Here is a 26,112-nt window from a genome sequence, read left to right as displayed (position 1 = left end):
GAACCGTTCTAAAGGCGTTGTTTATGGAGGTATCTATGCTACTCGTCTTGCTAGACATCTTGAGATACCTATTAAACTGGACGAGGAAGAAGAGATTCTTCTTCCTGAGAGATATCTAGATTATGATAGCATGGTTCGCCATGACTTTCTTGATAAAGATATAAATAAGAGGATGATTTATAACCTAGTATTTAGTCAGGGTACTCGTGAGACTATTACCTTGACTGCTCCTTCTTTGTTCCATCTTCATCTAGGCACGTACATTATTATGCCCTCGTACATCTACGCATATTGGGGCATAGCCCAACCACACGCGCCCGTGCCCGAGCTACCAGTCGAGTACCAGACGCCAGTTTATCAGTGGGAGCCAGAGGAGCTCACACAGCAGTGGCACCCTTAGTCCACTCCGGAATACCCCGGAGACTGTTACTTCCCACCTTGGGAGTAGACCAACTTAGGCCAAAAGCCTAAGCTTGGGGGAGTACGTGTTTCTCACCGACTTTATATTCTTGCTTACGCTTTCACTTTGTTAGTCGGTGTTCACACTTTGCCACTGTATCATCCATGCTAGTTTATTCCTTTTTCTGGTTTTCTTCTCGTGTGTTTCTGTAGTTTGAGAAAACCCAAAAAGATTTCTCGTTCTTCTTTTGCTTGTTGGGAGCTTTACCGTGTAAATAGTTTTCTTTTTCTTTGGGTCAAGGTAGAAGACCATGGTTACAATGTTTAGTGGCTCTCGCATGCATATCTGTTTATCTGTCAAAGAGTCATATTACTTTGTCTTCTCCTTTGTATTTGCCTGCAGATTCCAGCTTAATCCATTGCACGAGCACTCTTATTATTGTTCACATCATTCGGTCGTGCAAGTAAAAGGCAATAATGACGATATATGATGAAGTGACTAAGCCTGGAAAAACTGGAATGAACTCGATCTATTTTGTTTTTGTAAATATGACTAGCTCATCGTTCCAAATTCAGCTTTGTTGTGAGAGAAACATGTTTGCAATGACAACTTAGAGATCATAGTTTCTGATGCCATGCTTAATTAGCTACGAGCTTATAATGGTTTGTCTTGGATGCCAACATGAATCTCGAGATGATTATGATGTAGTATGATAGGATGGTATCCTCCTTTGAATGATTCAAGTGGCTTGACTTGGCACATGTTCACGCATGTAGTTGAAACAAAATCAACATAGCCTCTATGATATTCATGTTCATGGTGATTTATGTCCTACTCATGCTTGCACTCAATGTTAGTTAATCTCAATGCATTTTGATGACTGTTGTCGCTCTCTAGTTGGTCGCTTCCCAGTCTTTTGCTAGGCTTCACTTGTACTAAGCAGGAATACTGCTTGTGCCTCCACTTCCATAAAACCAAAGTTGTTCCATATGAGTCCACCATACCTACCTATATGCGGTATCTACCTGCCGTTCCAAGTAAATTTGCATGTGCCACTCTCCAAATCTTCAAGAAATAATCTGTTTTGCATGCCCGAACCGCTCATGTGGTGACAAGGGGCGATCAGTATCTTCCATGCTAGGCGTGTTATCCTTGATACGTGTTGTTGTTGGTATGGACAGCACCCGGGTATTCGGCTAGTCGTGGAGTGTGATTGATCGGTGGTGGGGGAGTAAAAACTTTACTTTTATGTTTGGGAACGGCCAATAGTATGTGTAGCATGGAAGATGATGAGAACTCTTGGTCATTGCATTGACAATGAAAGCATGCCACCCATAATTATTATCTCTGTTTTAAAAGCTTGAGCTCTGGCACCTCTGCAAATCAATGCTTCCCTCTGCGAAGGGCCTATCTATTTATGTTCCTGTTGAGTCATCCTCTTCTTATAAAAGCACCAATTAGAGAGCACCCCCGTCATTCTTATGCTTTGCTTTTAACTGTTATTGAGTGTGACTGTGACTGGATCTTCTTTGCCATGAATTACAATGTTTAGTCAGCGCTTGGTCTTTGAAGGTGCTCTGCATTTATGTTTTGCGGTCTCAGAAAGAGCTAGTGAGATACCATCTCCTCACACTGCTTCATGATTGTTTTGATTGAAGTGTTGACATTTGAAACTCATTATTATTGCTCGCTAGTTGATTATGCCATTGATATGAGTTTACCATGAGACCTAGATGTCATTTGCTTATGTGGTTTGCTTATGATCTTGCTGGAATTCTGGATATGAGTTAGACATAGTTGCAACAACAAGATCAAACAGAGTTCGTAAAAGTTTTTCTTTTGTCTCTTTTAGTTTGTCAACTGAATTGCTTGAGGACAAGCAAGGCTTTAAGCTTGGGAGAGTTGATACGTCTCCGTCGTATCTACTTTTCCAAACTCTTTCGCCCTTGTTTTGGACTCTAATTTGCATGTTTTGAATGGAACTAACCCGGACTAACGTTGTTTTCAGCAGAATTGCCATGGTGTTGTTTTTCCGCAGAAATTAAAGTTCTCGTAATGACCTGGAAATTTACGGGGATTTTTGTGGAATATATAAAAAATACTGGCGCAAGAATCAACCGGAGGGGTGGAGCGTGGAGCCCACAAGCCCACCAGGCGCCCCCCTGGTCGCGCCTAGCATGCTTGTGGGGCCCACGTTGCTCCACCGCCTCCAATTCCAACTCTATTTAGTCCCTTTCGTCCGAAAAAAAATCAGGGAGAAGAGTTCATCGCGTTTTACGATACGGAGGCGCCGCCACCTCCTGTTCTTCCTCTGGAGGGCAGATCTGGAGTCCGTTCTGGGCTCCGGAGAGGGGAGATCGTCGCCATCGTCATCACCAACCTTCCTTCATCGCCAATTCCATGATGCTCTTCACCGTTCATGAGTAATCTCATCGCAGGCTTGCTGGACGGTGATGGGTTGGATGAGATCAATCATGTAATCAAGTTAGTTTTGACAGGGATTGATCCCTAGTATCCACTATGTTCTGAGATTGATGTTGCTACTACTTTGCCATGCTTAATGCTTGTCACTAGGGCCCGAGTGGCATGATTTCAGATCTGAACCTATTATGTTCTTGCCAATATATGTGTGTTCTTAATCCTATCTTGCAAGTTGTAGTCACCTACTATGTGTTATGACCCGGCAACCCCGGAGTGACAATAGCCGGAACCACTCCCGGAGATGACCATAGTATGAGGAGTTCATGTATTCACTAAGTGTTAATGTGTTGGTCCGGTTCTTTATTAAAAGGAGAACCTTAATATCACGTAGTTTCCATTAGGACCCCGCTGCCATGGGAGGGATGGACAATAGATGTCATGCAAGTTCTTTTCCCTAAGCACGTATGACTACATACGGAATACATGCCTACATTACATTGACGAACTGGAGCTAGTTACATATCTCTTCGTGTTATAACTGTTGCATGATGAATAACATCCGGCATAATCATCCATCACCGATCCAATGCCTACGAGTCTTTGCTACTGGTCCTTGCTACGTTACTTTGCCGCTACTGTTGTCACTGCTGCTACTGTTACTCTGTCGCTATTGCTATTGCTGTTGCTACTATTACTGTTGCTACTGTTGCTATCACACTACTCTGAAACTCATACTTTGCTGCAGATACTAAGTCTTTCAGGTGTGGTTGAATTGACAACTCAACTGCTAATACTTGAGAATATTCTTTGGCTTCCCCTTGTGTCGAATCAACAAATTTGGGTTGAATACTCTACCCTCGAAAACTGTTGCGGTCCCCTATACTTGTGGGTTATCAGCCCTTCACAGAGGGAAGCAGAGGTTTTCATGCGCTTTTGAGGTTGTGCTGTGTGACCTCTTAGTGTGAAGGAACGTCACTTTATATTGCCTCATGTGATAAAGAACTTTATTATGCAGTCTGTTGCTTTTATGTCTTCCTCATCACAGGTTCGTACAAAGCTTATTTTCCACACACTAATAGACCATAATATTTAGGGAGCAATTTTTTTATTGCTTGCACCAATGACAACTTACTTGAGGGATGTTCTTCAATCCATAGGTAGGTATGGTGGACTCTCATGGCAAAACTGGGTTGAAAGTTTATGGATGCACAAGTAGTATCTCTACCTAGTGCGGAAGTTTTGGCTGATATGAGGTGGAAGCAAGCGTCATATGCTAAGGGATCTCTGGTCATATAACATTGTTCGGAACCAAGCAAACATAATTCATTATGTTGTCTTCCTTGTCCAACATCTACTTATAAGCATGTAATAGTTTAATGAGTGTTCACAATCATAGACGGTCTCAAAGATGATATATTTATATATGAACCTCTCCTTCTTTATTACTTCCTATTAATTGCAACAATGACCAAGGTCTACGTTTGTTCACCCACAACAAGTTTCAATCAACATTCTTTTTATATGTGAAGCCATCACTTCCCATAAGATCATTACATGATCTTTCATGCTTTTGTTATTTTATTATTCTTTTCTTTAGATCATGGCATGAGGCAAGGCCCTTAACTAAAACACTCTTTATTATATGACTCATGAGCTCGATACATTGGGGGTAACACAGAGCAAAACTCAAGCCTAGAATACTAAGAACTTTATTCTACTAGAGAAAGATAAAACCAAAAAGGATCGAACTAAGAAAAAGGTAAAGGCAAAAGATGTGATGGTGATACGATACCGGGGCAACTCCCCCAAGCTTGGCACAAGCCAAGGGGATTGCCCATACCCGTGCTTAGTTGTCTTCCTTCGAAGGTGATGGTGGTGGAGTTGTTGCAGAGGTCTTGAACTTGTTTAATTTCCTCTTGAGCACAAAATTCTGCTCCTTCAGATCGTTAATTTCCTTTTCAAGCCTCAACACCCTTTGGCATAATTCTTGCTTACTCTCCTGCAAAAGACGAGAAGGGATAAACAAAATCTTACGCTTCTTCCTTGAGTCAGGGAGGCTTGCCTTCTTGAACTCCACATGTGTGTCTCCAGGTTGGGGTAGAGGAGCCTCCTCTTCATCAGAACTTGTTCCTTCCTTCCCCTTGGGATCATAATCTTCTTCCTCATCAGTGGTCCAACCATAATGATCCAAGTCCCCATAGACCTTGGGGTTAGCAAGGTAATCGGCCACATAGCTCTCCCCCTCTGAATCTTGAGAAGACATCTTGCCCTAAATCTGCGGCAAAAACAGGCTCGAAACAAAAACAGAGGATATTTGTGTGATACGAGGGTCACACCTTTCGTGAGAATATATAATGAATTTTTCCCGACCAAAAGGAGTACTCCACAAGAAAACGGAGTCTGGGAGGCACATGAGGTGCCCACAAGCCACCCAGGCGCGGCCAGGGGGTAGGCGCGCCTGGCAGGCTTGTCGCCTCCTCATGCGCTTTCTTGACTACTTTAATTTTTTTCTATTTTTCTAAAAAATCCAAAACGGAGAAAAAATTGCTACACGAAAAGTTTTGGAGTTGGTTTTCTTACCGAATCACATACCTCTTCGTTTTTGGAGTCTGAAACACGCTGATAAATATCCCTTATGTACTCCTCCGGAGTTATGGTATTAGTAATATTGCTTTCAACATTTATGGGAGTACCTGAGATATAATGCTTGATTCTTTGCCCATTTACCACTGTCGGAAAATTACCTTCCGTGTTGTTGATCTTGATGGCACCGGAACGATATACTTTCTGAACAATGTAAGGACCTTCCCATTTAGAGAGAACCTTGTCTGCAAAAAATCTTAAACGAGATTTGTATAGCAAGACATAATCACCTACATTGAACTCACATTTTTGTATCCTTTTATCATGCCACCTCTTAACTTTTTCTTTGAATAACTTGGCATTTTCATATGCCTGAGCTCTCCATTCATCAAGTGAGCTAATATGAAATAACCTCTTCTCACCAGCAAGTTTGAAATCAAAGTTGAGCTCTTTGATTGCCCAATAAGCCTTATGCTCTAGCTCAAGAGGTAAATGACATGCTTTACCGTAAACCATATTGTACGGAGACATGCCCATGGGATTCTTATAAGCAGTTCTATAAGCCCACAGTGCATCATCAAGATTCTTAGACCAATTCTTTCTAGACTTATTAACAGTCTTTTGCAGAATTACTTTAATCTCTTTATTAATTAGCTCTACTTGACCACTGGAGTGAGGATGATAGGGAGATGCAATTCTACGGTTGACATCATACTTAGCAAGCGTTTTACGGAAAGCACCATGAATGAAATGTGAACCACCATCAGTCATTAAATATCTAGGGACTCCAAATCTAGGGAAAATAACTTCTTTAGGCATCCTGATAGAGGTGTTGTGATCAGCACTACTAGTTGGGATAGCTTCTATCCACTTAGTAACGTAATCAACAACAACTAGGATATAAGTATACCCGTTGGACTTTGGAAAAGGTCCCATATAATCAAAACTCCAAACATCAAATGGTTCAATGACAAGTGAATAATTCATAGGCATTTCCTGACATTTACTGATATTACCTATTCTTTGACATTCATCACAAGACAAGACAAACTTACGGGCATCCTTGAAGAGAGTAGGCCAATAGAAACCGGATTGCAATACCTTGTGTGCAGTTCTATCTCCCGCATGGTGTCCTCCGTAAGCCTCGGAGTGACACTTATGTAGGATCTGTCCCTGTTCATGTTCAGGTACACAACGTCTAATGACACCATCTACTCCTTCCTTACAAAGGTGAGGATCATCCCAAAAGTAATGTCTCAAATCAAAGAAGAATTTCTTCTTTTGTTGGTATGTGAAACTAGGTGGTATGAACTTGGCAACGATATAATTTGCATAATCAGCATACCAAGGTGTACTACGTGAAGAATTGATGACATTCAATTGCTCATCAGGAAAGCTATCATCAATAGGTTGTGGGTCATCAAGAACATTCTCCAACCTAGACAAGTTATCTGCTACGAGGTTCTCAGCACCCTTCCTATCAACAACATGCAAATCAAATTCTTGTAGCAAGAGAACCCATCTAGTAAGTCTAGGTTTAGCATCTTTCTTTTCCATGAGGTACTTAATAGCAGCATGATCAGTGTGAATAGTAACCTTGGAATCAACAATGTAAGATCTGAACTTTTCACATGAAAACATGAGTGCTAAAAATTCCTTTTCAGTAGTAGCATAGTGAATAACATTCATATTCTTATCAACTCTTTGTCCTAGAACAGCACCAACAACATAATCACTAGCATCACACATAATTCCAAAAGGTAAGTTCCAATCAGGTGTTTGAACAATAGGTGCAATTATCAAGGCCTTCTTAAGTATTTCAAAGGCTTCCTCACAATCATCGTAAAAACAAAAGGAATATCCTTTTGCAAAAGATTGGTAAGAGGCCTGGAAAGCTTAGAAAAGTCCTTAATGAACCTTCTATAGAAACCAGCATGACCAAGGAAACTTCTTATACCTTTGATATCTGTAGGGCATGGCATTTTCTCGATCGCATCAACCTTAGCCTTATCGACTTCAATACCTCTTTCAGAAATTTTATGTCCTAAGACGATGCCTTCATTAACCATAAAGTGGCACTTATCCCAATTCAAGACAAGGTTGGTATCTTTATATCTCTGCAAAACTCGATCAAGGTTGCTGAGGTAATCATCAAAAGAAGACCCGTAAACGGAGAAGTCATCCATGAAACCCTCAACAATCTTTTCATAAAAGTGAGAGAATGTAGCCATCATACATCTTTGAAAGGTAGCAGGTGCATTACATAAGCCAAAAGGCATACGTCTGTAACCAAAGGTACCGAAAAGGCAAGTAAAAGTGGTTTTCTCCTGATTAGATTGTGCAACAGGTATTTGGGAGAAACCAGAATAACCAGCTAGAAAGCAGAAGTGTGTGTGATTAGACAATCTTTCTAGCATTTGGTCAATAAAAGGCAAAGGGTAATGATCTTTCCTAGTGGCCTTATTCAATTTTCTAAAATCGATCACCATCCTATAGCCAGTAATAATCCTCTGCGGGATCAATTCATCTTTATCATTAGGGACAACGGTAATACCTCCTTTCTTAGGAACGCAATGCACCGGACTTACCCAATCACTATGAGCAACAGGATAGATAATACCTGCTTACAGGAGCTTTAGTATTTCTTTTCTTACTACCTCTTTCATCTTAGGATTTAATCTCCGTTGATGATCGGCAACTGGTTTGGAATCATGATCGGTTTTAATTTTGTGATGGCATAGAGTGGGACTAATGCCCTTATGATCATCAAGATTATATCCAGTAGAAACATGGTGCTTCCTCAGAGTTTTCAATAATTTCTTTTCTTCATGCTCTGAAAGGCTAGCACTAATAATAACAGGATATATCTCTTTTCCATCAAGATAAGCATACTTAAGAGTATCGGGTCACTATTTAAGCTCGAACACAGGATCACCCTTTGGTGGGGGTGGATCTCCAAGCAGTTCAACGGGCAAATTATTCTTAAGGATAGGATGTTGTTCAAAGATAACTCTATCTATCTCATTCCTTTCATCCATATGCATATCATTTTCATGCTCAAGCAAGTATTGCTCTAAAGGATCAGTAGGAGGCACAACAATAGAAGATAGAGCAATAATTTCATCCTTACTAGACAATTCTTTTTCATGAGGTTGTCTACCAAACTTGGAGATATTGAACTCATGTAACACACCTTCAAAGCCAACAGCGACAGTTTGCTTCTCACAGTCAATATGAGCATTGACAGTATTGAGGAAAGGTCTGCCAAATATGATGGGACAAAAGCTATCTTGTGTGGTAGCAAGAACGAGAAAATCAGGATGATACTTTGTTTTACCACACAAGACTTCAACATCTCTAACAATTCCCAAAGGGTAGATAGTATCTCTATTGGCAAGCTGAATAGTGACATCAATAGGTTCCATCTCGACAGGTGCAATCTCGTCTTTAATTTCATCATATAAAGATTGAGGTATTGCACTAACACTAGCACCCACGTCACATAAACCATGATAACAATGATCTCCTATCTTAACAGAAACAACAGGCGTGCCAACAACAGGCCTATGTTTGTCTCTAGCATGAGGTTTAGCAATTCTAGCAGCATCTTCACATAAGTGAATGTCATGGCCATCAACATTGTCAGACAGGAGATCTTTGATAATAGCAATGCTAGGTTCAACTCTAATTTTCTCAGGGGGTGTAGGTGTTCTAATGTAGCCCTACGTATCACAGTTGAAGCTTTACAATGATCCTTTACTCTAACAGGGAAAGGTGGTTTCTCAATGTAAGCACTAGGAACAATACGATCATTATAAGCAATGACTTTCTCTTCAACTGGATTGGGTTTAACTACATTGACTTCTAAGGGATGGTGATATTTAAACCACTTCTCTTTAGGGAGATCAACATGAGCAGCAAATGATTCACACAATGAAGCTACTATCTCAGAGTCAAGTCCACATTTAGCGCTAAAATCACAAAAAGTATTTGTTTCAACAAAGGATTTAACGCATTCAAACTTAAGATTCATACATGAATCCTTACCTTCATCAAACTCCCAATCTTCAGAGTTGCGTTTAATTCTTTCCAATAAATTCCATTTCAAGTCAATATCTCTCTTCATAAAAGAATTGGTACAAGAAGTGTCAAGCATAGTGCGATTATCATGAGAAAACCGAGCATAAAAGTTATGAATAATAATTTCTCTCGAGAGCTCATGGTTGGGGCATGAATATAACATCGATTTAAGCCTCCCCCAAGCTTGAGCAATACTTTCTCTATCACGAGGCCAAAAATCATAGATACAATTCCGATCACGATGTACCAAATGCATAGGATAAAACTTTTGATGAAATTCCAACTTCAATCGGTTGTAGTTCCATGATCCAATATCATCACATACCCTATACCATGTCAATGCGAGATAAGGGAAAGAACTTCTTCTTGACCTCATCCTCGAGAAAACCTGCAAGCTTAAATAAACCACAAACTTCATCTACATAGATTAGATGCAAGTCGGGATGTGATGTCCCATCTCCTATAAAAGGATTAGCCAACAGTTTCTCTAGCATACCCGAAGGAATTTCATAACAAATATTTTTAGTAGGTGCATCAGGTTGAGGAGCAACTCCTTGTGCTTCCGTTCGAGGTGAAGATACCCCGAACAAGCTCCTTAAAGGATTAGTTTCCATAGTGACAAGTAACAATAAAATCAGCACACTATATAAATGTTTCCTTACCAAATTCCACTTACCAAACATGCTTCACTCCCCGGCAACGGCGCCAGAAAAGATTCGTGATGACACACAAGTGTAGGGGATCTATCCTAGTCCTTTCGATAAGTAAGAGTGTCGAACCCAACGAGGAGCAGAAGGAACTGACAAGTGGTTTCCAGCAAGGTATTCTCTGGAGGCACTGAAATTATCGGTAACAGATAGTTTTGTGATAAGATGATTCATGGCAAGTAGCAAGTAACAATAGTAACAAAGGTGCAGCAAGATGGCCCAATCCCTTTTGTAGCAAGGGACAAGCCTGGAGAAACTCTTATATGAGGTGAAATGCTCCCGAGGACACATAGGAATTTCTGTCAAGCTAGCTTTCATCATGTTCATATGATTCGCGTTCGCTACTTTTATAGTTTGATATGTGGGTGGACCAGTGCTTGGGTGCTTCCCTAACTTGGACAAACATCCCACTTATGATTAACCCCTCTCGCAAGCATCTGCAACTACGAAAGAAGAATTAAGACAAAGTCTAACCATAACATTAAACTAGTGGATCCAAATCAGCCCCTTACGAAGCAACACATAAACTACGGTTTAAGCTTCTGTCACTCTAGCAACCCATCATCTACTTATTACTTCCCAATGCCTTCCTCTAGGCCCAAGTAATGGTGAAGTGTTATTTTGATGCGTTGTATGTTGTCTTTCCTCTAGTGGTGTTATGTGAACGTCGACTACATAACACTTCACCATTATTTGGGTCTAGAGGAAGGCATTGGTAAGTAATAAGTAGATGATGGGTTGCTAGAGTGACAGAAGCTTAAACCCTAGTTTATGTGTTGCTTCGTAAGGGGCTGATTTGGATCCACTAGTTTAATGCTATGGTTAGACTTTGTCTTAATTCTTCTTTCGTAGTTGCGGATGCTTGTGAGAGGGGTTAATCATAACTGGGATGTTTGTCCAAGTAAGGGCAGCATCCAAGCACCAGTCCACCCACATATCAAACTATCAAAGTAGCAAACGTGAATCATGTGAACATGATGAAAACTAGCTTGACAGAAATTCCCATGTGTCCTCGGGAGCGCTTCACCTCATATAAGAGTTTGTCCAGGCTTGTCCCTTGCTACAAAAGGGATTGGGCCATATTGCTACACCTTTGTTACTATTGTTACTTGCAACTCGCTACGAATTATCTTATCACACAACTATTTGTTACCGATAATTTCAGTGCCTGCAGAGAATACCTTGCTGAAAACCACTTGACATTTCCTTCTGCTCCTCGTTGGGTTCGACACTCTTACTTATTGAAAGGACTACGATAGATCCCCTACACTTGTGGGTCATCAAGACTCTTTTCTGGCGTCGTTGCCGGGGTGTGAAGCACCTTTGGTAAGTGGAATTTGGTAAGGAAATATTTATATAGTGTGCTGAAATTTATTGTCACTTGTCACTATGGAAACTAATCCATTGAGGAGCTTGTTCGGGGTATCTTCACCTCGAACGGAAGCACAAGGAGTTGCTCCTCAACCTGATGCACCTACTAAAAATATTTGTTATGAAATTCCTTCGGGTATGCTAGAGAAACTGTTGGCTAATCCTTTTATAGGAGATGGGACATCACATCCCGACTTGCATCTAATCTATGTAGATGAAGTTTGTGGTTTATTTAAGCTTGCAGGTTTTCTCGAGGATGAGGTCAAGAAGAAGGTCTTTCCCTTATCTCGCATTGACATGGTATAGGGTATGTGATGATATTGGATCATGGAACTACAACCGATTGAAGTTGGAATTTCATCAAAAGTTTTATCCTATGCATTTGGTACATCGTGATCGGAATTGTATCTATGATTTTTGGCCTCGTGATAGAGAAAGTATCGCTCAAGCTTGGGGGAGGCATAAATCAATGTTATATTCATGCCCCAACCATGAGCTCTCGAGAGAAATTATTATTCAGAACTTTTATGCTCGGCTTTCTCATGATAATCACACCATGCTTGACACTTCTTGTACCGGTTCTTTTATGAAGAGAGATATTGACTTCAAATGGAATTTATTGGAAAGAATTAAATGCAACTCTGAAGATTGGGAGTTTGATGAAGGTAAGGAGTCAGGTATGAATCTTAAGTTTGATTGTGTTAAATCCTTCATTGAAACAAATACTTTTTGTGATTTTAGCGCTAAACATGGACTTGACTCTGAGATAGTAGCTTCATTATGTGAATCATTTTCTGCTCATATTAATCTCCCTAAAGAGAAGTGGTTTATATATCATCCTCCCATAGAAGTCAATGTAGTTAAACCCAATCCAGTTGAAGAGAAAGTCATTGCTTATAATGATACTATTGTTCCTAGTGCTTACATTGAGAAACCACCTTTCCCTCATAGAATAAAGGATCATGCTAAAGCTCCAACTGTGATACGTAAGGGCTACATTAGAACACCTACACCCCCTGAGCAAATTAGAGTTGAACCTAGCATTGCTATTATCAAAGATATCCTGTCCGACAATGTTGATGGGAATGATATTCACTTCTGCGAAGATGCTACTAGAATTGCTAAACCTCATACTAGAGACAAACATAGGCCTATAGTTGGCATGCCTGTTGTTTTTGTTAAGATAGGAGATCATTGTTATCATGGTTTATGTGACGTGGGTTCTAGCGTTAGTGCAATACCTCGATCTTTATATGATGAAATTAAAGACGATATTGCACATGTCGAGATGGAACCTATTAATGTTACTATTCAGCTTGCCAATAGAGATACTATCTGCCCTTTGGGAATTGTTAGAGATGTTGAAGTCTTGTGTGGTAAAACTAAGTATCCTGCTGATTTTCTCGTTCTTGCTACCACACAAGATAGCTTTTGTCCCAGCATATTTGGCAGACCTTTCCTCAATACTGTCAATGCTCATATTGACTATGTGAAGCAAACTGACACTGTTGGCTTTGAAGGTGTGTCACATGAATTCAATTTCTCCAAGTTTGGTAGACAACCTCATGAAAAAGATTGTCTAGTAAGGATGAAATTATTGCCCTAGCTTATATTGATGTGCCTCCTACTGATCCTTTAGAGAAATACTTGCTTGAGCATGAAAATAATATGCATATGGATGGAAGGAATGAGATAGATAGAGTTACCTTTGAACAACATCCTATCCTTAAGAATAATTTGCCTCTTGAGCTGCTTGGAGATCCACCCCCACCAAAGGGTGATCCAGTGTTTGAGCTTAAACAGTTACCTGATACTATTAAGTATGCTTATCTTGATGAAAAAGGGATATATCATGTTATTATTAGTGCTATCCTTTCAGAGCATGAAGAAAATAAAGTATTGAAAACTCTGAGGAAACACCGTGCTGCTATTGGATATACTCTTGATGATCGTAAGGGCATTATAGTCCCACTCTATGCCAGCACAAAATTAAAACCGATCCTGATTCCAAACCAGTTGCTGATCATCAGCGGAGATTAAATCCTAACATGAAAGATGTAGTAAGAAAAGAAATACTAAAGCTCCTGGAAGCAGGTATTATCTATCATGTTGCTCATAGTGATTGGGTAAGTCCGATGCATTGCGTCCCTAAGAAGGGAGGTATTGCCGTTGTCCCTAATGATAAAGATGAATTGATCCCACAGAGAATTATTACTGGCTATAGCATGGTAATTGATTTTAGGAAATTGAATAAAGCCACCATGAAAGATCATTACCCTCTGCCTTTTATTGGCAAAATGCTAGAAAGATTGTCTAAACACACACACTTCTGCTTTCTAGATGGTTATTCTGGTTTCTCCCAAATACCTGTTGCGCAATCTGATCAGGAGAAAACCACTTTTACCTGCCCTTTCGGTACCTTTGCTTATAAATGTATGCCTTTTGGCTTATGTAATGCACCTGCTACCTTTCAAAGATGTATGATGGCTATATTCTCTGACTTTGTGAAAAGATTGTTGAGGTTTTCATGTATGACTTCTCCGTTTACGGGTCTTCTATTGATGATTGCCTCAGCAACCTTGATCAAGTTTTGCACAGATGTAAAGATACCAACCTAGTCTTGAATTGGGAGAAGTGCCACTTTATGGTTAATGAAGGCATCGTCTTAGGACATGAAATTTCTCAAAGAGGTATTGAAGTCGATAATGCTAAGGTTGATGCGATCGAGAAAATACCATGCCCTACAGACATGTTGGTTTCTATAGAAGGTTCATTAAAGACTTCTCTAAGATTTCTAGGCCTCTTACCAATCTCTTGCAAAAGGATATTCCATTTGTTTTTACGATGATTGTGAAGAAGCATTTGAAATACTTAAGAAGGCCTTGATAACTGCACCTATTGTTCAACCACCTGATTGGAACCTACCATTTGAAATTATGTGTGATGCTAGTGATTATGATGTTGGTGTTGTTCTAGGACAAAGAGTAGATAAGAAATTGAATGTTATTCATTATGCTAGTAAAACTCTAGAGAGTGCCCAAAGATACTATGGTACTACTGAAAAGGAATTTTTAGCAGTCGTGTTTGCATGTGAAAAGTTCAGATCTTACATTGTTGATTCCAAGGTTACTATTCACACTGATCATGCTGCTATTAAGTATCTCATGGAAAAGAAAGATGCTAAACCTAGACTTATTAGATGGGTTCTCTTGTACAAGAATTTGATTTGCATGTTGTTGATAGGAAGGGTGCTGAGAACCCCGTAGCAGATAACTTGTCTAGGTTGGAGAATGTTCTTGATGACCCACAACCTATTGATTATAGCTTTCTTGATGAGCAATTGAATGTCATCAATGATTCACGTAGTACACCGTGGTATGCTGATTATGCAAATTATATTGTTGCCAAATATATACCACCTAGTTTCCCATACCAGCAAAAGAAGAAATTCGGCTTTGATTTGAGTCATTACTTTTGGGATGGTCCTCACCTTTATAAAGGAGTAGATGGTGTTATTAGACGTTGTGTACCTGAGCATGCACAAGGACAAATCCTACAGAAGTGTCACTCCGAGTCTTACGGAGGACACCATGCGGGAGATAGAACTGCACACAAGGAATTGCAATCCGGTTTCTATTGGCCTACCCTCTTCAAGGATGCCCGTAAGTTTGTCTTGTCTTTTGATGAATGTCAAAGAATAGGTAATATCAGTAAATGTCAGGAAATGCCTATGAATTATTCACTTGTCATTGAACCATTTGATGTTTGGTGTTCTGATTATATAGGACCTTTTCCAAAGTCGAACGGGTATACTTGATGTCAGTTGTGCTTCCCTGGCAACGGCGCCAGGAATAGTCGTGTCGACGGCACCAGGAATCCTTCTGCTGCGGCTACGCCTTAAGGGACTTCCTAGGCAAATATGCAAAGGTTTTCCCCCGTGGCCTTGGAGCCTTGCGTTGGTGTTCCCTCGAAGCGGAAAGGGTGATGTAGCACAACGGTGGTAAGTATTTCCCTCGGTTTGAGAACCAAGGTATCGATCCAGTGGAGGAGTATCACAAGATCCTGCACAAACACAAAGAACCTGCTCCCAACGCTATGAAGGGGTTGTCAATCCCTTATAGATTGATTGCCAAGTGAGAGCTGAAAGCAACAAAGCAACAAAGCAAAGTAAAAGCGGAGGTGTAAACAATAGATCTGAATAGATCAGGGGGTCGTAGTGTTTACTAGTGGCTTCTCTCATGAAAGCAAGTAGACGGTGGGTGAACAAATTACTGTCGAGCAATTGATAGAACCACGCAAAGTCGTGATGTCATCTATGGCAATGATTATATCTATAGGCATCACGTCCAAAACAAGTAGACCGATACTGTCTGCATCTACTACTATTACTCCACACGTCGACCGCTATCCAGCATGCATCTAGTGTATTAAGTCCAAAACAACAGAGTAACGCCTTAAGCAAGATGACATGATGTAGATGGACAATCTCATATCAACGACAGAGCCCACCTTGTTACCCTTGATGGCAACTACTTAATGTGTGCCTTGCTGCCCCTACTATCACTCGGAAAGGTCACCACATGGTAGAACCCAAAACCAAGCACTTCTCCCATTGCAAGAATCATAGATCTAGTTGGCCAAACAAAACCCAAGACTCGGAGAGACTTACAAGGATATCAAATCATGCATATAAGAAATCAGCAAAGACTCAAATATATATCATAGATAATCTAATCACAAATCCACAATTCATCGGATCTCGACAAACACATCGTCAAAGAAGATTACATCGGATAGATCTCCATGAAGATCATGGAGAACTTTGTATTGAAGATCCAAGAGAGAGAAGAAGCCATCTAGCTACTAACTACGGACCCGTAGGTCCGAAGTGAACTACTCACGAGTCATTGGAGGGCGATGATGATGATGAAGAAGCCCTCCAACTCCAAAGTCCCCTCCGGCAGGGCGCCGGGAAGGGTCTCCAGATGAGATCTCGCAGAAACGGAAGCTTGCGGCGGCGGAAAAGTACTTTCGAGCCTCCCCTGTTTTTTTGCTGTATTTTAGGGAATATATAGGCCAAAGATCTAGGTCAGGGGGTGCTCAGGGAGGCCACAAGCCCTGCCACCGACGCCTCCCCTGGTGGCGGAGTGGGGGCTTGTGGGCTCCCTGGAGCCCTCTTGGCTTGGCCCACAGGCCCCTTGATCTTCTTCCGTTCAGGAAAAAATCATTTCGGGGATTTTATTCCGTTTGGACTCCGTTCCAAAATCAGATCTGAAAAGAGCCAAAAACACAGAAAAAACAGGAACTGGCACTTGGCACTGAATTAATAAGTTAATCACAAAAAAGATATAAAAGGTACATAAAACATCCAAAGATGACAAGATAAGAGCATGAAACCATCAAAAATTATAGATACGTTTGAGACGTATCAAGCATCCCCAAGCTTAACTCCTGCTCGTCCTCGAGTAGGGAAGTGATAAAGAATGAATTTTTGATGCTTTCATGCTACCTAGCATAGATGTCCTTTGTAACTCATCTTATGTGACGTGAATGTTCAGATCCATCAGATTCAAAACAATAGTTTGCTATTAACGTGGAAATAATAATAATTCAATTAAACTAGCAAGGTAATCATGAACTTTCAAAATAACAAGGCCAAAAGAAAGTTATCCCTACAAAAGCATACAGTCTGGCTATGCTCTATCATCATTGCACAACGAATTTAAATCATGCACAACCCCAGTATTGGCCAAGTAATTGTTTCACACCTTTACTTTCTCAAACCTTTTCAACTCTCACGCAATACATGAGTGTGAGCCATGGTTATAACACTATAGATGGTGTGGAGTGTGGTGGAGGTTGCAAGACAAAAAAGGAGAAGATAGTCACATTAACTAGGCATATCAATGAGTTATGGAGATGCTCATCAATAGATATCAATGTGAATGAGTAGGGATTGACATACAAATGATGCACTAGAGCTACGAGTAAGTGAAAGCTCTTAAAGAAAACTAGTGGGTGTGCATCCAACTTGCTTGCTCACGAAGACCTAAGGCAATTTTGAGGAAGCCTATCATTGGAATATACAAGCCAAGTTATATAATGAAAATTTCCCACTAGCTATATGGTGGTGACAAAATGAGAGACTCGCAATCATGAAGATCATGGTGCTTAATATTCACAAGTGTGGAAAGTGGTAGCATTGTCCCTTCTCTCTTTTTCTCTCATTTTTTTATTTTTTTGGTGGGCTCTTTGGCCTCTCTTTTTTTTGGTGGGCTTCTTTGGCCTCTTTTATTTCCTCACATGGTACAATGCTCCATTAATGATGATCATCACACTTTCAACTCAAAACTTAGAGCAACAATGACTCTATATGGAATGCCTTCGGTAGTGTACCGTGACAATGATCTAGCATGGCATAGACACTAATGGAAACATCATGCTAGCTATCTTACGATCATGCAATGGCAATGTAGACGTGGTGGCACATGTCATGGTGGTAGTTGCATGGCAATATATCTCGGAATGACTTTGAAAAAGCCATAATAGGTAGGTATGGTGGCTGTTTTGAGGGAGGCTAATGGTGGGTTTTGTGCACCGGCGAAAGTTGCACGGCACTAAGAAGATAGTGATGGTGGAAGGTGAAATTGCATCTAAACCATGGACTCAACATTAGTCATGAAGAACTCATATACTTGTTGCAAAAGTTTTATTAGTAATTGAAACAAAGCATTCAACGCATACTCCTAGGGGAAGGGTTGGTAGGTATAAACCATCGCGCGATCCCGACCTCCACGCAAAGGATGACAATCAATAGACTAATCATGCTCACATTTCATCACATAGCGGTTCACCATACATGCATGCTACGGGAATCACTAACTTCAACACAAGTATTTCTAGATCCACAACACCTTACTAGCATGTCTTCAATATTACCATAACCACAACTCAAAACTAATTAAGATGAATCAAACTTCTCTAACTATTCAATGCACATGAAGGTGGAAGTTTTCGTATCCCTTTGGATAACTACCCCTTTTGAGACTACTTTCAAAGCATAGATCAACTACCAAGCCACGCAGCGTTGTGCTCTAAAAGATATAAGTGAAGCACATAGAGCAAAAGTATCTAGCTCAAAAGATATAAGTGAAGCACATGTGAGCTAAATTGTCTACCCAAAAGATATAAGTGAAGCTCGACAAAACCACGGTGAGTGCATGTCTCTCTCTTTAGGTGTGCAGCAAGGATAATTGTGACACAACTAAAAATAAAATACTTCTATGATACAAGATTCTCCAAGCAAAAACACATAACATGTGGTGAATAAAAATATAGCCCCAAGTAATGTTACCGATGGATTGAAGACGAAAGAGGGGATGCCTTCCCGGGGCATCCCCAAGCTTAGGCTTTTAAGGCATCCTTGAATCTCTTGGGGTGCCTTGGGCATCCCCAAGCTTGAGCTCGTGCCACTCTTTATCTCTTTGTCCATAAGAACTTCACCCAAAACTTGAAAACTTCACAACACGAAACTTAAACAGAAACTCGTGATAACATTAGTATGAGAAAGCAAACCACAACTTCCTTAGGTACTGTAGCAAACTTAAATTCTACTTGTGCTGATGTTGGGTTACTGTATTTTCAATCTTCCATGGCTAATACCCCCCCCCCCCCCGATACTATCCATTGCTTCATCAAAATAAGCAACCAACACAACAAAAACAGAATCTGTTAACAACAGACCAGTGTGTAGCAGTCTGTATATTTCGTATACCTCTGGTACTTCAAAAATTCTGAAAAATTACGACAGTCTGAAGAATTTGCGTAGCAATCAGCAGCAAAAAGAATAAACTCAAAAGCGCTTACAGAAAAGAAAATGGAAATTCTTTTCTTGAGAAAAAAGTTTCTGCCTTTTCCAGCATGACCAAACGATCATCCCCAAGACTAATCATAACGGTTTTGCTTGGCACAAACGCAAAAAGAAACACAAAAAACACAATCATAACAGAATTATGAAAGTGTGGAAAACACAAAACAGAAAGAAAAAGGATAGATTCGTTGGGTTGCCTCCCAACAAGCGCTTTTGTTTAACGCCCTTAGCTAGGCGAAAAGTGATGGAATCACGTATAGTCATCTTTGGTGCTCAAACCATAGGTAGCCTCATCATAGATTCATAAGGTAATGTTATTTTGTTTCTAGGAAAGTGCTCCATGCCCTTCTTTAAAGTAAATTGAAATCTAATATTCCCTTCCTTCATATCGATGATAGCACCAATAGTCCTTAGGGAAGGTCTACCAAGAATAATGGGAAATGAAGGATTGCAATCTATGTCAAGTACAATGAAATCCACGGGTACATAGTTCTTATTTGCAACAATAAGAACATCATCGATCCTTCCCATGGGTTTCTTGACAGTATAATCCGCAAGACGCAAATTAAGAGAACACTCTTCAGTCTCATGAAAACCAAGAATATCACATAAAGACTTTGGAATCGCGGAAACACTAGCACCCAAATCACACAAAGCATTGCACTCATAGTTTTTAATCTTGATTTTGATAGTAGTTTCCCACTCATCATGAAGTTTTCTAGGTATAGAGACTTCTAATTCGAGCTTCTCTTCAAGAGATTTCATCATAGCATCTACGATATGCGCGGTAAAGGCTTTGCTTTGGCTATAAGCATGTGGAGAGTTTGCAATGGATTACATCAAAGAAATTCATTCAAACAAGGAGCAATTATCATAATTGAATTCCTTGAAATCCAAATTGGGAGTTTCATTACTACCCAAAATTTTGACTTCTTCTACTCCACTCTCCGCACCTTTATCATCAAGATAGGTGGACTCCGAATCATTGGGGCATTTTTCAACCAAAGTGGATTCATATCCAGCCCCTCCATAAATAGGTTTGACACGCGAAAACAAAGATTCAAGAGGAGACACACCAAGCACTTTAAGATCTTCGTGATTTGCATCACTAGAACGCACCCTTTTAAACCATTCATGCCTAACGCGAATTTGGGCGGTTCTTTCTTTGCTCTCATTCATGGAGACACGCATAGCTTTCAAAGTTTCATCCAAGTTGACCTTGGGAGGAGTGCATCTAACTTTCAAAGCATCAATATCACAAGAAATCCTATCAACGCTCTTAGCCAAATCGTCTATTTTGAGTAGTTTTTCCTCTATGGACGCACTGAAAATCTTTTGAGAGTTAATGAACTCTTTGATATTACTCTCTAAATCAGAGGGTAATTTGTTGTGATTTCCATAAGTGTTGCTGTAGGAATTGCCATAATTGTTAGAGGAGTTACTAGGAAAAGGCCTAGGAACATAGTTTCCTCTAAAAGCATTGTTGTTGCCAAAATTGTTCCTACCAACAAAATTCACGTCCAAACTAGCGTTGCTACTCTCAATCAAAGAAGATAGTGGCATGTCATTAGGATCTACGGTAGCGTTTCTACTAGCAACCAAATTCTTAAACTCGTCCATCTTAGCACTAAGCGAGTTAATTTCTTCTATAGCGTGCACCTTTTTGCTATTAGGCTACCTTTCAGTGTGCCACTGAGAGTAGTTGGTCATGATATTGTCTAGGAGTTTTGTAGCGTCTCCTAACGTGACTTCGATGAATGTTCCACCTGAGGCGGAGTCCGAGATATTGCGAGAAGTGAAATTCAAGCCAGCGTAAAAGATTTGTATAATCATCCACAAACTCAAGCCATGAGCGGGACAATTTCTAATCATAAGCTTCATCGTCTCCCAAGATTGTGCAACGTGTTCATGATCAAGTTGCTTGAAATTCATGATATCGTTACGTAAGGAGAGGATCTTAGCCGGCGGAAAATACTTGGATATGTAGCATCTTTCACTTATCCCAAGAATCGATACTATTTTTAGGCAAAGAAGAAAACCAAGTTTTTGCGCGATCTCGCAATGAGAAAGGAAAAAGTTTCAACTTAATCACGTCATTATCCACATCTCTTTCCTTTTGCATATCACAAAGCTCAATGAAGGTATTGAGATGGGATGCGGCATCTTCACTAGGAAGGCCAGAGAATTTCTCTTTCATAACAAGATTCAGCAAAGATGCGTTGATTTGATACGATTCCGCACTAGTGGCGGGACCAATCGAAGTACTAATAAAATCATTATTATTAGTTCTTGAGAAGTCGCAAAGTTTGGTGTTTTCAGCCATGATGACTTCAACAAACAAACAAGCACACAAGCAAGCAAGAAAACCGGCAAAGGAAAACGACAAAGGCAAAAGAAAATGGCAAAGGAGAAAGGCAAATGAAAACGGCAAAGGTGAAGTGGGGGAGAGGAAAACGAGAGGCAACTGGCAAAAAAGTAAATGCAGGAGATGAGTTTGTGAGCCCTACTTGGATAGATCTTGATCAAATACTTCTGATGTCAGCTGTGCTTCCCTGGCAACGGCGCCAGGACTAGTCGTGTCGACGGCACCAGGAATCCTGCTGCTGCGGCTACGCCTTAAGGGACTTCCTAGGCAAATATGTAAAGGATTTCCCCCGTGGCCTTGGAGCCTTGCGTTGGTGTTCCCTCGAAGCAGAAAGGGTGATGTAGCACAGCGGTGGTAAGTATTTCCCTCAGTTTGAGAACCAAGGTATCGATCCAGTGGAGGAGTATCACAAGATCCTACACAAACACAAAGAACCTCCTCCCAACGCTATGAAGGGGTTGTCAATCCCTTATAGATTGTTTGCCAAGTGAGAACTAAAAGCAACAAAGTAACAAAGCAAAGCAAAAGCGGAGGTGTAAACGATAGATGTGAATAGACCCGGGGGGCGTAGTGTTTACTAGTGGCTTCTCTCATGAAAGCAAGTAGACGGTGGGTGAACAAATTACTCTCGAGTAATTGATAGAACCGCGCAAAGTCGTGACGTCATCTATGGCAATGATTATATCTATAGGCATCACATCCGAAACAAGTAGACCGATATTGTCAGCATCTAGTACTATTACTCCACACGTGGACCGCTATCGAGCATGCATCTAGTGTATTAAGTCCAAAAGAACAGAGTAACGCATTAAGCAAGATGACATGATGTACATGGACAATCTCATATCAACGACAGAGCCCACCTTGTTACCCTTGATGGCAACTACTTAATGTGTGCCTTGCTGCCCCTACTGTCACTAGGAAAGGTCACCACATGGTAGAACCCAAAACAAAGCACTTCTCCCATTGCAAGAATCATAGATCTAGTTTGCCAAACAAAACCCAAGACTCGTAGAGACTTACAAGGATATCAAATCATGCATATAAGAAATCAGCAAAGACTCCAATATATATCATGGATAATCTGATCACAAATCCACAATTCATCGGATCTCGACAAACACACCACCAAAGAAGATTACATCGGATAGATCTCCATGAAGATCATGGAGAACTTTGTATTGAAGATCCAAGAGAGAGAAGAAGCCATCTAGCTACTAACTACGGACCCGTAGGTCTGAAGTGAACTACTCACGAGTCATTGGAGGGGCCATGATGATAATGAAGAAGCCCTCCAACTCCAAAGTACCCTCCGGCAGGGCGCCGGGAAGGGTCTCCAGATGAGATCTCGCGGAAACGGAAGCTTGCGGCAGCGGAAAATTATTTTCGAGGCTCCCCTAATTTTTTGTTGTATTTTAGGGAATATATAGGCCAAAGATCTAGGTCAGGGGGGCGCTCAGGGAGGCCACAAGCCCTGCCACCGCCGCCTCCCCCCTGGTGGCGGAGTGGGGGCTCCCTGGAGCCCTCCTGGCTTGGCCCATAGGCCCCCAGATCTTCTTCCGTTCAGGAAAAATCATTTCGGGGATTTTATTCCGTTTGGACTCCGTTCCAAAATCAGATCTGAAAAGATCCAAAAACACAGAAAAAACAGGAACTGGCACTTGGCACTTAATTAATAAGTTAGTCCCAAAAAAGATATAAAAGGTACATAAAACATCCAAAGATGACAAGATAACAGCATGAAACCATCAAAAATTGTAGATACGTTTGAGACGTATCAATACTCATATCCTAGTTGTTGTTGATTATGTTACTAACTGGGTAGAAGCTATCCCAAATAGTAGTGCTCATCATAACACCTCTATTAAGATGCTTAAAGAAGTTATTTTCCCTAGATTTGGAGTCCCTAGATATTTAATGACTGATGGTGGTTCACATTTTATTCATGGCGCTTTCCGTAAAACGCTTGCTAAGTATGATGTCAACCATAGAATTGCATCGCCCTATCATCCTCAGTCAAGTGGTCGAGTAGAGCTAAGTAATAGAGAGATTAAACTAATTTTGCAAAAGACTATTAATAGGTCTAGAAAGAATTGGTCTAAGAAGCTTGATGATGCACTGTGGGCTTATAGAACTGCTTATAAGAATCCCATGGGCATGTCTCCATACAAAATGGTTTACGGTAAAGCATGTCATTTACCTCGTGAGCTAGAGCATAAGGCTTATTAGGCAATCAAAGAGCTCAACTTTGATTTCAAACTTGCTGGTGAGAAGAGGTTATTTGATATTAGCTCACTTGATGAATGTAGAACTCAGGCATATGAAAACGCCAAGTTGTTTAAAAAAAAGTTAAGAGTGAAAAGACCTCGATGACGCCTAGAGGGGGGGTGAATAGGCTGTTTAAAAACTTCTTCGGATTTGGCTTAAACCTAATGCGGAAATAAACTAAGAGGATACTCTTTAAGCACAAATCCTAAATGCAATAGGCACCGCAACGTGTATCAACAACACGATCTACCAAGATGGACACAATACAGTTACTAACAAGCACAAGCAAGTTACACAAACTTACTTGAGCTATATCACCCGACAAGTAGGTGAACGACACAAGATACTAGATCACACTATAGCACACGATATATCAAAAGCTGCAAGTGTGAACGTGTGGATATAGATGGTATGCTTGAACGATTAATCTTGTACAAAGAAATAGCCAACACAATATAATGAGCACAAACAATATGCAATGTATGTATGCTCAAGTAACACAAGTAAACCACAAGTAAGGAGTTAGGGTTAAGGATAACCAAGGTCACTGAGACAAAGATGTATCCCGATGTTCACTTCCTTGGAGGGAAGCTAGTCACCGTTAGAGAGGTGGATGTTACCACGAAGGCACACCAACGCCACGAAGGCTCACCCTATTCTCCCTTTGAGATAACACCACGAAGGCGTTTCTCAACCACTAGTGGTAAGACTTTGAGGTGGCTTCCAAACCCTCACAAACTTTTCTGGGGGTAATCACACGGATTGATTCCTCTCCGAAGAACTCCTACCGCCTAGGAGTCTCCAACCTCCAAGAGTAACAAGATCACGGGGAATGCTCAAAACTTGCTCAAATCTCAAATAGCTTGGGTTGAGAGAAGGAGAGGGAGATGATCTATCTTTTGATTGGAACAACTCTCAAAGGGGCTCACAAATGCTCTTGGGATCTAAGATTTGGTGTGAGCAAATGTGTGTGAGGTAGAAATGTGTTCTTATGAGGATATGGCTGTGTTGCACACCCTCTCACGAAGTGGGAGGGGGTATATATAGTGGGGCGTGTAAAACAGCCGTTGGGGACACTTTAAGTCACACAGGGTTCGGACATCCAGCAGTTCATGGATGTCCGGGTGTTCACAAGGAGTCGGACGTCCGACAGGGGTCGGTCGTCCGAGGGCTGTAGATATGTCTGGAATCACTGTGAGTTGAACAGGACCCGGACGTCCGGAGGGAGCCAGAAGTCCGAGTTATATGGCTCAAGTTCTTCTGGTGCAGAGCTCCGGATTTCCGAAGCTGGTCGGTCGTCCGACCCTCGGACGTCCGGAAGAGGCCGGATGTCCGAGGCATTAGTCCTATTTTGAGATAGGAGCAGAGTAGTGAAGATGTGGTATGAGCAGAAAAGTAGAGATGTAGTATGAGCAAATTCATCACAAAACCTGTGATCCCCTCTTAATAGTGCGGGATCCCTAAAGACTCAAGAATTATAAAAGGGGTACCGATGATCCATACTTGAGTGTATACTTTTATTCGCTGATCATCACTCCGCACCACTAACGTCAAAGGGACTGATGCCTTTGAGTTAGCCCTTTCACTTGAGCTTGATGTTGTTGTTCCTTCTTGGCTCAATGTTGAAAGCAAGACATGATGAAGTCTTTAAGTAGCTCTCCCATACACAATGTGGAAAGCCTAGCTTATATATTCATCTTCATTTGTCGACCATGTGAACATCCACAATGATCAAGCATGTAGTGCTCAGGAATGCTTATATTGATCTTGTCCTTGTTAGCACATGGGCTTGTCCTTATCAACACACGATCATTCACAATAGCATTAGTGATTAATTATCTATATGTGTGTTGTCAGCAACACCAAAACATGATTAAGGGCATGACTGCACTTTCAATCTCCCCCTTTTTGGTAGTTGATGACAACATACATATAGCTCTCAAAAATAGTAATAGACATGTGTGGGTTAGGAGAGATTTGTTACGATGCTTATGAAGCTCCCCCTTATTATATGCATAGTAAAATAGGTAAGTGCGAGAGCTCCCCC

This window comes from Hordeum vulgare, chromosome 6H (assembly GCF_904849725.1).
Source record: "Hordeum vulgare subsp. vulgare chromosome 6H, MorexV3_pseudomolecules_assembly, whole genome shotgun sequence".
NCBI lineage: Eukaryota > Viridiplantae > Streptophyta > Magnoliopsida > Poales > Poaceae > Hordeum > Hordeum vulgare.
Note: the sequence above shows the minus strand (reverse complement) of the source record.